Source organism: Lissotriton helveticus, chromosome 2_2 (genome assembly GCF_964261635.1).
Source record: "Lissotriton helveticus chromosome 2_2, aLisHel1.1, whole genome shotgun sequence".
NCBI lineage: Eukaryota > Metazoa > Chordata > Amphibia > Caudata > Salamandridae > Lissotriton > Lissotriton helveticus.
The window spans coordinates 498,443,092-498,453,118 of record NC_136060.1 but is presented as its reverse complement, the minus strand read 5'-3'; positions in this window follow the sequence as shown (position 1 = coordinate 498,453,118).

Here is a 10,027-nt window from a genome sequence, read left to right as displayed (position 1 = left end):
TACTCAACCGGTAGTATGAGTACCAGTGTTTTACTCAACCGGTAGTATGAGTAGCAGTGCTTTACTCAACCGGTAGTATGAGGAGCAGTGTTTTACTCAACCGGTAGTATGAGTAGCAGTGTTTTACTCGACCGGTAGTATGAGGAGCAGTGTTTTACTCAACCGGTAGTATGAGGAGCAGTGTTTTACTCAACCGGTAGTATGAGTAGCAGTGCTTTACTCAACCGGTAGTATGAGTAGCAGTGTTTTACTCGACCGGTAGTATGAGGAGAAGTGTTTTACTCAACCGGTAGTATGAGTAGCAGTGTTTTACTCAACCGGTAGTATGAGTACCAGTGTTTTACTCAACCGGTAGTATGAGTAGCAGTGCTTTACTCAACCAGTAGTATGAGTAGCAGTGCTTTACTCAACCGGTAGTATGAGTAGCAGTGTTTTACTCAACCGGTAGTATGAGTAGCAGTGTTTTACTCAACCGGTAGTATGAGTAGCAGTGCTTTACTCAACCGGTAGTATGAGTAGCAGTGTTTCACTCAACCGGTAGTGTGAGTACCAGTGTTTTACTCAACCGGTAGTATGAGTACCAGTGTTTTACTCAACCGGTAGTATGAGTAGCAGTGCTTTACTCAACCGGTAGTATGAGTACCAGTGTTTTACTCTACCGGTAGTATGAGTACCAGTGCTTTACTCAACCGGTAGTATGAGTAGCAGTGTTTTACTCGACCGGTAGTATGAGGAGCAGTGTTTTACTCAACCGGTAGTATGAGTAGCAGTGTTTCACTCAACCGATAGTGTGAGTACCAGTGTTTCACTCAACCGGTAGTGTGAGTACCAGTGTTTTACTCAACCGGTAGTATGAGTAGCAGTGCTTTACTCAACCGGTAGTATGAGTACCAGTGTTTTACTCGACCGGTAGTATGTTTTACTCAACCGGTAGTATGAGTAGCAGTGCTTTACTCAACCGGTAGTATGAGGAGCAGTGTTTTACTCAACCGGTAGTATGAGTAGCAGTGTTTTACTCGACCGGTAGTATGAGTAGCAGTGTTTTCCTCAACCGGTAGTATGAGTAGCAGTGTTTTACTCAACCGGTAGTATGAGTAGCAGTGTTTTACTCAACCGGTAGTATGAGTAGCAGTGCTTTACTCAACCGGTAGTATGAGTACCAGTGTTTTACTCAACCGGTAGTATGAGTACCAGTGTTTTACTCAACCGGTAGTATGAGTACCAGTGTTTTACTCTACCGGTAGTATGAGTACCAGTGCTTTACTCAACCGGTAGTATGAGTACCAGTGTTTTACTCAACCGGTAGTATGAGTACCAGTGTTTTACTCAACCGGTAGTATGAGTAGCAGTGTTTTACTCAACCGGTAGTATGAGTACCAGTGTTTTACTCAACCGGTAGTATGAGTACCAGTGTTTTACTCTACCGGTAGTATGAGTACCAGTGCTTTACTCAACCGGTAGTATGAGTAGCAGTGTTTTACTCAACCGGTAGTATGAGTAGCAGTGTTTTACTCAATCGGTAGTATGAGTAGCAGTGTTTTACTCGACCCGTAGTATGAGTAGCAGTGTTTTACTCGACCGGTAGTATGAGTAGCAGTGTTTTACTCAACCGGTAGTATGAGTGAGTAGCTGTGTTTTACTCAACCGGTAGTAGGAGTAGCAGTGTTTTACTCAACCGGTAGTAGGAGTAGCAGTGGTTTACTCAACCGGTAGTATGAGTAGCAGTGGTTTACTCAACCGGTAGTATGAGTAGCAGTGGTTTACTCAACCGGTAGTATGAGTAGCAGTGGTTTACTCAACCGGTAGTAGGAGTAGCAGTGTTTTACTCAACCGGTGAGTATGAGTAGCAGTGGTTTACTCAACCGGTAGTATGAGTAGCAGTGGTTTACTCAACCGGTAGTATGAGTAGCAGTGTTTTACTCAACCGGTAGTATGAGTAGCAGTGTTTTACTTGACCGGTAGTATGAGTAGCAGTGTTTTACTCAACCGGTGAGTATGAGTAGCAGTGTTTTACTCAACCGGTGAGTATGAGTAGCAGTGTTTTACTCAACCGGTAGTATGAGTAGCAGTGTTTTACTCGACCGGTAGTATGAGTAGCAGTGTTTTACTCAACCGGTAGTATGAGTAGCAGTGTTTTACTCAACCGGTGAGTATGAGTTGTAGTGGTTTACTCAACCGGTAGTATGAGTAGCAGTGTTTTACTCAACCGGTAGTATGAGTATCAGTGTTTTACTCGACCGGTAGTATGAGTAGCAGTGCTTTACTCAACCGGTAGTATGAGTAGCAGTGCTTTACTCAACCGGTAGTATGAGTAGCAGTGTTTCACTCAACCGGTAGTGTGAGTACCAGTGTTTTACTCAACCGGTAGTATGAGTACCAGTGTTTTACTCAACCGGTAGTATGAGTAGCAGTGCTTTACTCAACCGGTAGTATGAGTACCAGTGTTTTACTCTACCGGTAGTATGAGTACCAGTGCTTTACTCAACCGGTAGTATGAGTAGCAGTGTTTTACTCGACCGGTAGTATGAGGAGCAGTGTTTTACTCAACCGGTAGTATGAGTAGCAGTGTTTCACTCAACCGATAGTGTGAGTACCAGTGTTTCACTCAACCGGTAGTGTGAGTACCAGTGTTTTACTCAACCGGTAGTATGAGTAGCAGTGCTTTACTCAACCGGTAGTATGAGTAGCAGTGTTTTACTCAACCGGTAGTATGAGTACCAGTGTTTTACTCAACCGGTAGTATGAGTAGCAGTGGTTTACTCAACCGGTAGTATGAGTAGCAGTGGTTTACTCAACCGGTAGTATGAGTAGCAGTGTTTTACTCAACCGGTAGTATGAGTAGCAGTGTTTTACTCGACCGGTAGTATGAGTAGCAGTGTTTTACTCAACCGGTAGTATGAGTAGCAGTGTTTTACTCAACCGGTGAGTATGAGTAGCAGTGGTTTACTCAACCGGTAGTATGAGTAGCAGTGTTTTACTCAACCGGTAGTATGAGTAGCAGTGTTTTACTCGACCGGTAGTATGAGTAGCAGTGTTTTACTCAACCGGTAGTATGAGTAGCAGTGTTTTACTCAACCGGTGAGTATGAGTAGCAGTGGTTTACTCAACCGGTAGTATGAGTACCAGTGTTTTCCTCAACTGGTAGTATGAGTAGCAGTGCTTTACTCAACCGGTAGTATGAGTAGCAGTGTTTTACTCAACCGGTGAGTATGAGTAGCAGTGGTTTACTCAACCGGTAGTATGAGTACCAGTGTTTTATTCGACCGGAAGTATGAGTAGCAGTGTTTTACTCAACCGGTAGTATGAGTAGCAGTGTTTTACTCGACCGGTAGTATGAGTAGCAGTGCTTTACTCAACCGGTAGTATGAGTACCAGTGTTTTACTCAACCGGTAGTATGAGTAGCAGTGCTTTACTCAACCGGTAGTATGAGTACCAGTGTTTTACTCAACCGGTAGTATGAGTACCAGTGTTTTACTCAACCGGTAGTATGAGTAGCAGTGCTTTACTCAACCGGTAGTATGAGGAGCAGTGTTTTACTCAACCGGTAGTATGAGTAGCAGTGTTTTACTCGACCGGTAGTATGAGGAGCAGTGTTTTACTCAACCGGTAGTATGAGGAGCAGTGTTTTACTCAACCGGTAGTATGAGTAGCAGTGCTTTACTCAACCGGTAGTATGAGGAGCAGTGTTTTACTCAACCGGTAGTATGAGTAGCAGTGTTTTACTCGACCGGTAGTATGAGGAGCAGTGTTTTACTCAACCGGTAGTATGAGTAGCAGTGTTTTACTCAACCGGTAGTATGAGTACCAGTGTTTTACTCAACCGGTAGTATGAGTAGCAGTGCTTTACTCAACCAGTAGTATGAGTAGCAGTGCTTTACTCAACCGGTAGTATGAGTAGCAGTGTTTTACTCAACCGGTAGTATGAGTAGCAGTGTTTTACTCAACCGGTAGTATGAGTAGCAGTGCTTTACTCAACCGGTAGTATGAGTAGCAGTGTTTCACTCAACCGGTAGTGTGAGTACCAGTGTTTTACTCAACCGGTAGTATGAGTACCAGTGTTTTACTCAACCGGTAGTATGAGTAGCAGTGCTTTACTCAACCGGTAGTATGAGTACCAGTGTTTTACTCTACCGGTAGTATGAGTACCAGTGCTTTACTCAACCGGTAGTATGAGTAGCAGTGTTTTACTCGACCGGTAGTATGAGGAGCAGTGTTTTACTCAACCAGTAGTATGAGTAGCAGTGTTTCACTCAACCGATAGTGTGAGTACCAGTGTTTCACTCAACCGGTAGTGTGAGTACCAGTGTTTTACTCAACCGGTAGTATGAGTAGCAGTGCTTTACTCAACCGGTAGTATGAGTACCAGTGTTTTACTCAACCGGTAGTATGAGTAGCAGTGTTTTACTCGACCGGTAGTATGAGTAGCAGTGTTTTACTCAACCGGTAGTATGAGTACCAGTGTTTTACTCAACCGGTAGTATGAGTAGCAGTGCTTTACTCAACCGGTAGTATGAGGAGCAGTGTTTTACTCAACCGGTAGTATGAGTAGCAGTGTTTTACTCGACCGGCAGTATGAGTAGCAGTGTTTTCCTCAACCGGTAGTATGAGTAGCAGTGTTTTACTCAACCGGTAGTATGAGGAGCAGTGTTTTACTCAACCGGTAGTATGAGTAGCAGTGCTTTACTCAACCGGTAGTATGAGTACCAGTGTTTTACTCAACCGGTAGTATGAGTACCAGTGTTTTACTCAACCGGTAGTATGAGTACAAGTGTTTTACTCTACCGGTAGTATGAGTACCAGTGCTTTACTCAACCGGTAGTATGAGTACCAGTGTTTTACTCAACCGGTAGTATGAGTACCAGTGTTTTACTCAACCGGTAGTATGAGTAGCAGTGTTTTACTCAACCGGTAGTATGAGTACCAGTGTTTTACTCAACCGGTAGTATGAGTACCAGTGTTTTACTCTACCGGTAGTATGAGTACCAGTGCTTTACTCAACCGGTAGTATGAGTAGCAGTGTTTTACTCAACCGGTAGTATGAGTAGCAGTGTTTTACTCAATCGGTAGTATGAGTAGCAGTGTTTTACTCGACCCGTAGTATGAGTAGCAGTGTTTTACTCGACCGGTAGTATGAGTAGCAGTGTTTTACTCAACCGGTAGTATGAGTGAGTAGCTGTGTTTTACTCAACCGGTAGTAGGAGTAGCAGTGTTTTACTCAACCGGTAGTAGGAGTAGCAGTGGTTTACTCAACCGGTAGTATGAGTAGCAGTGGTTTACTCAACCGGTAGTATGAGTAGCAGTGGTTTACTCAACCGGTAGTATGAGTAGCAGTGGTTTACTCAACCGGTAGTAGGAGTAGCAGTGTTTTACTCAACCGGTGAGTATGAGTAGCAGTGGTTTACTCAACCGGTAGTATGAGTAGCAGTGGTTTACTCAACCGGTAGTATGAGTAGCAGTGTTTTACTCAACCGGTAGTATGAGTAGCAGTGTTTTACTTGACCGGTAGTATGAGTAGCAGTGTTTTACTCAACCGGTGAGTATGAGTAGCAGTGTTTTACTCAACCGGTGAGTATGAGTAGCAGTGTTTTACTCAACCGGTAGTATGAGTAGCAGTGTTTTACTCGACCGGTAGTATGAGTAGCAGTGTTTTACTCAACCGGTAGTATGAGTAGCAGTGTTTTACTCAACCGGTGAGTATGAGTTGCAGTGGTTTACTCAACCGGTAGTATGAGTAGCAGTGTTTTACTCAACCGGTAGTATGAGTATCAGTGTTTTACTCGACCGGTAGTATGAGTAGCAGTGCTTTACTCAACCGGTAGTATGAGTAGCAGTGTTTTACTCAACCGGTGAGTATGAGTAGCAGTGTTTTACTCAACCAGTAGTATGAGGAGCAGTGCTTTACTCAACCGATAGTGAGTAGCAGTGTTTTACTCAACTGATAGTGAGTAGCAGTGCTTTACTCTACTGATAGTGAGTAGCAGTGCTTTACTCAACCGATAGTGAGTAGCAGTGCTTTACTTGAGTAGTGTTTCACCCTCCAGGTAGCAGTGTTGTACTCCATAAGTCGTGTTTCACCCATCTGCCTAAATTATTTAAATGAATTCATGATGTCCCGCGGAACAGCTCTCTCGTTCCTGCTGCTTTACTGATATATGCTGTTCTGTGCAGCTCTGTACAGGGGGGTCTCTGGCACCTTCTAATGTTTATTGGAGATACATCTATGCAGGGGCTGCAAACTTCCTACTTCAAATGTACCGAATGCACGAATAAATCATTTAAAATGAAATACTGACCTAGAGCAGAGAAATACAGGCTCCAAGTAAACCGATTAACAAGCAACCCCAACAGTAAATTACCCAGAGCGCCCGATGAGCCGAGCTGTCTGCACCCCGCACTCTCAACCCGCAGCACCCGGCGCCCTGTCTGCGCATGCTCGGATCCGAGGGGCTTATGTACAAGCCCCTTGCGCCGCCCACCCGCACGTCACTTTCCACATGCTAAAAATGACGCAAACGTGGCGCAAGAGGCTTGTAAATAAGCCCCTTAGTGTGCTCCTGGACAGCTCACAGTTCACCTAGCGCTGTGGACTGGTTCGACCCAGTTTCTAAGCACCTCCCTGTTTGAGGACGATGCAGCCGAGGCACACAGGGGGGAGGGAAGTGATTTATCCAGGATGACACGGTTTGGTGAAATGAAGCTGGGATTGAAAAGTGCCATCGGGTTCAAGAGTTGGCCACATCTGGGCTCGCGTCTGTCTTGCTGACTCAGCTACCCTCCCGCCCCCCCCCCCCCCCCACGCTTTTGTAATGTTCATGGGAAGCGAAGGAGGGTCCTGGAGAGGTAGGGAGGGGTACTCGAGGTGGGTAAGAGCACGGGGTTTGATACATTATGGAACAAGCTACTCAAGTTTCAAGCCGCACTTTCACCAAACTGTCCCTGTTCTGCCGGGTGTCTGTCTGTCTGTTCTGGGCGGTTTCTCGTTTACCTCTCGTGTCTGGAAGAGAGCAGGAGTAGAGGGGACAATATCCCGAAAGTATCTGTGTGGGAATATCCCTTTAAGCATGGATGTCAATTCAACAAAAATACCTAGGGTGGCGCAAGTGACATCACATGCCCCTTGACCTTCACTTTCACTCACATAGATATGCTTTACAGTGGCGGCTCCCCCGCTATGGCGGAGGAACGTCGCCTCACTGCTTTCAAGCAGTGCGAAGAAGAGGCATAAAATAATAACTTTGCATTATCATCATTTTAGGCTTCCTTTGCCGGGCGGAAGGCGGGGCTGCTGCTGACGGGTGGGCGGGGCTGCTCTGCTCTCAGAGCAGGGCAGGGGAGGAGAGGCTTGCTCACTCCTAAGTGCGCAACAACTGTTTGGTCGGCCCTCTTGGGCTGCCCAAATCAGTCATGCGCACTTTTTCGTTCTCCTTCCAAGCTGCATTACAGCCCTGCGTGGAGAACAAGCCCAGGCCCCCATTCCCTGGTTCAGCGTCAAACCAGGACGCTCAAAACCACACACAACTCTGCATTCCAGCGTTGTGCTTGGTCAGTGGAGTCTGGGTGCCTACCAATCATAAAGTTGCATTGCAGAGTTGTGATTGGTCAATGTGGCCTGGCTGTGTTTCTGTCTCAGACGAATTTGTGATGTAACAACGCGATCAAAATGATCGCGGTATGTTACATCGCAGTTTTTACAACGCAAGTCGTTACAACGACTTGCGCTGGAGGGCTCTGGACTTAGGAGTAGTAAGATTTACTATTCCAACACCAGTCTACGTACAGTAGGGAAGGTGTTGGAAAAGTACATCTTACTATTCCTTAGGTTCTAGCGCCATCCAGCGCAAGTCGATGTAACGACTTGCGTTGTAACGGCTGCGTTGGACCTGCATCGCAGTGTACTCACCGCCATGTAAAGGATGTTTCCCATCTCAGGCGGAGCAGAGTCGGAGTGGAGGCGCGGTACCCAGCGCAACGGTAAACGTATTAATTGTTTTATGTTTTACACATGCTCACACAAACACTCTGCCTGTACATGCACACGCATTCACACATACACACGCTCACACATACACATGCACACACGTTCACACACTCTCTTTTACATAAACAGCTCAAAACTGTAAGCACGCACACAACATACATTTATTTGACAACATATTTGTTTACTTACCTCAGATGACTGGGAAAGTCCGATTCCAGCTGCTTGTACTCCATTTCTTTAAACTAATTGAGAATAATGTAATATTATTCACTATTTGTATAATAAAAATGACAACAAAGGTGAGAGAATCCCCCACCGACATCCATAAGCAGGAGCTGCATCAGTTCATGACACTGATGTTGCCACCGCTGATGCTAAGAGTCGCAAAAGTAGTGCCAAGGTTCACCAGGGGAATGCCAGGGGTCACAGCACCAACCACTGGTGACCCCAAATGACATCCATGTCTTTAAGGCAGAGCACTTCAAACATCTTAATTCAGCCCCCGCCCCCAGTGGAAAACGAATCATCAGGGCCCTTCCCTTCTCAACATTTTTCACAATTATTCTTTTAAACTGGCAATTTTTACATGTCTAGAATTATTTAAACATTGCAGTTAAGTTCTGTTTACCAGTTTAAAAATGCAATCACATACATGATTGACAAACATACTATTCTGGTCAGGCTGGCCTTACGAAGGTGTAAACGTGTGCGCAGTGTGATTATGAGAAATGGAGGTGGGGTTTTGAGGAATATTTGGACCCCCTCCCCCTTTGACACATACTCCCCCCAGCCAGGATATGAATCTCAAAAGATGCCAGTGACGGCTCAGTATAGCGTGGCCTTCCGTCACTCATTAACTTCAGCTAAAAACAATGCACTTTTAGCAGCAGAATGCTTCTTTTGGCCAAAACCTGGCACCGCCCCCTTCCCCTCCCCTCCCCTCCCTCCCCCCCTGGGATCACGTGAGGCCACCTAGTTTGAAGACCCCTGCTTTAAAAGCTCTTAGTATGGGTGGGGTGGGGTGCTCCACACCTGGAAACAGACAACGAACTAGTTCCTTTGCTCAAACATAGCCTAGCGCTTAGACAAGAAAGCTACACTAATCAATCAATCAATCAATCATAACACTTGTATAGCGTGCTACTCACCCGGAAGGGTCTCAAGGCGCTTGGGGGGAAGGGGTCCGCTACTGCCCGAACAGCCAGGTCTTGAGTTGTTTCCTGAAGGCGAGATGGTCCTGGGTCAGCTGAAGGTGGATGGGGAGGGAGTTCCATGTCTTGGCCGTCAGGTAGGAGAAGGATCTGCCTCCGGCGGTGGCTCTTCGGATGCGTGGTACGGCGGCGAGGGCGAGGCTAGCAGACCGTAGCTGGCGGGTGGGTGTGTAGAAAGTGAGGCGGCTGTTGAGGTACTTGGGGCCCAGGTCGTGGAGAGACTTGTGTGCGTGGGTGAGGAGCCTGAACGTGATCCTCTTGTCGACAGGGAGCCAGTGCAGGTCCCGCAGGTGGCCGGAGATGTGGCTTCGTCGGGGGATGTCCAGGATGAGTCGGGCGGAGGCGTTCTGGATGCGCTGGAGTCTTTTCTGTAGCTTGGCTGTGGTTCCGGCGTAGAGGGTGTTGCCGTAGTCCAGACGGCTGGTGACGAGGGCCTGGGTGACCGTCTTCCTGGTTTCGGGCGGGATCCAGCGGAAGATCTTGCGATCGAGAGGGAGGAGTCCAGGATGAAGCCCAGGTTGCGTGCGTGGTCTGTCGGCTTGGGGGCGGTGCCCAGGGCTGGGGGCCACCAGGAGTCGTCCCAGGCGGAGGGCAATGGTCCCAGGATGAGGACTTCCGTCTTGTCTGAGTTCAGTTTCAGGCGGCTGTTCTTCATCCACTCAGGGCGCTGTCCATTACGCATCACTGATTCCCTCCAACACACCTTGGAATCTCTCCAAATACACCGAAGATTTCTCCAGGACCCTTCCATCACAATCACACTCTGGGGCTTCTCCTCACACCTGAGACCTTCCCATCGCACTCCGAGGTCTCTGCAGCACACCTTGACGTCTCTGC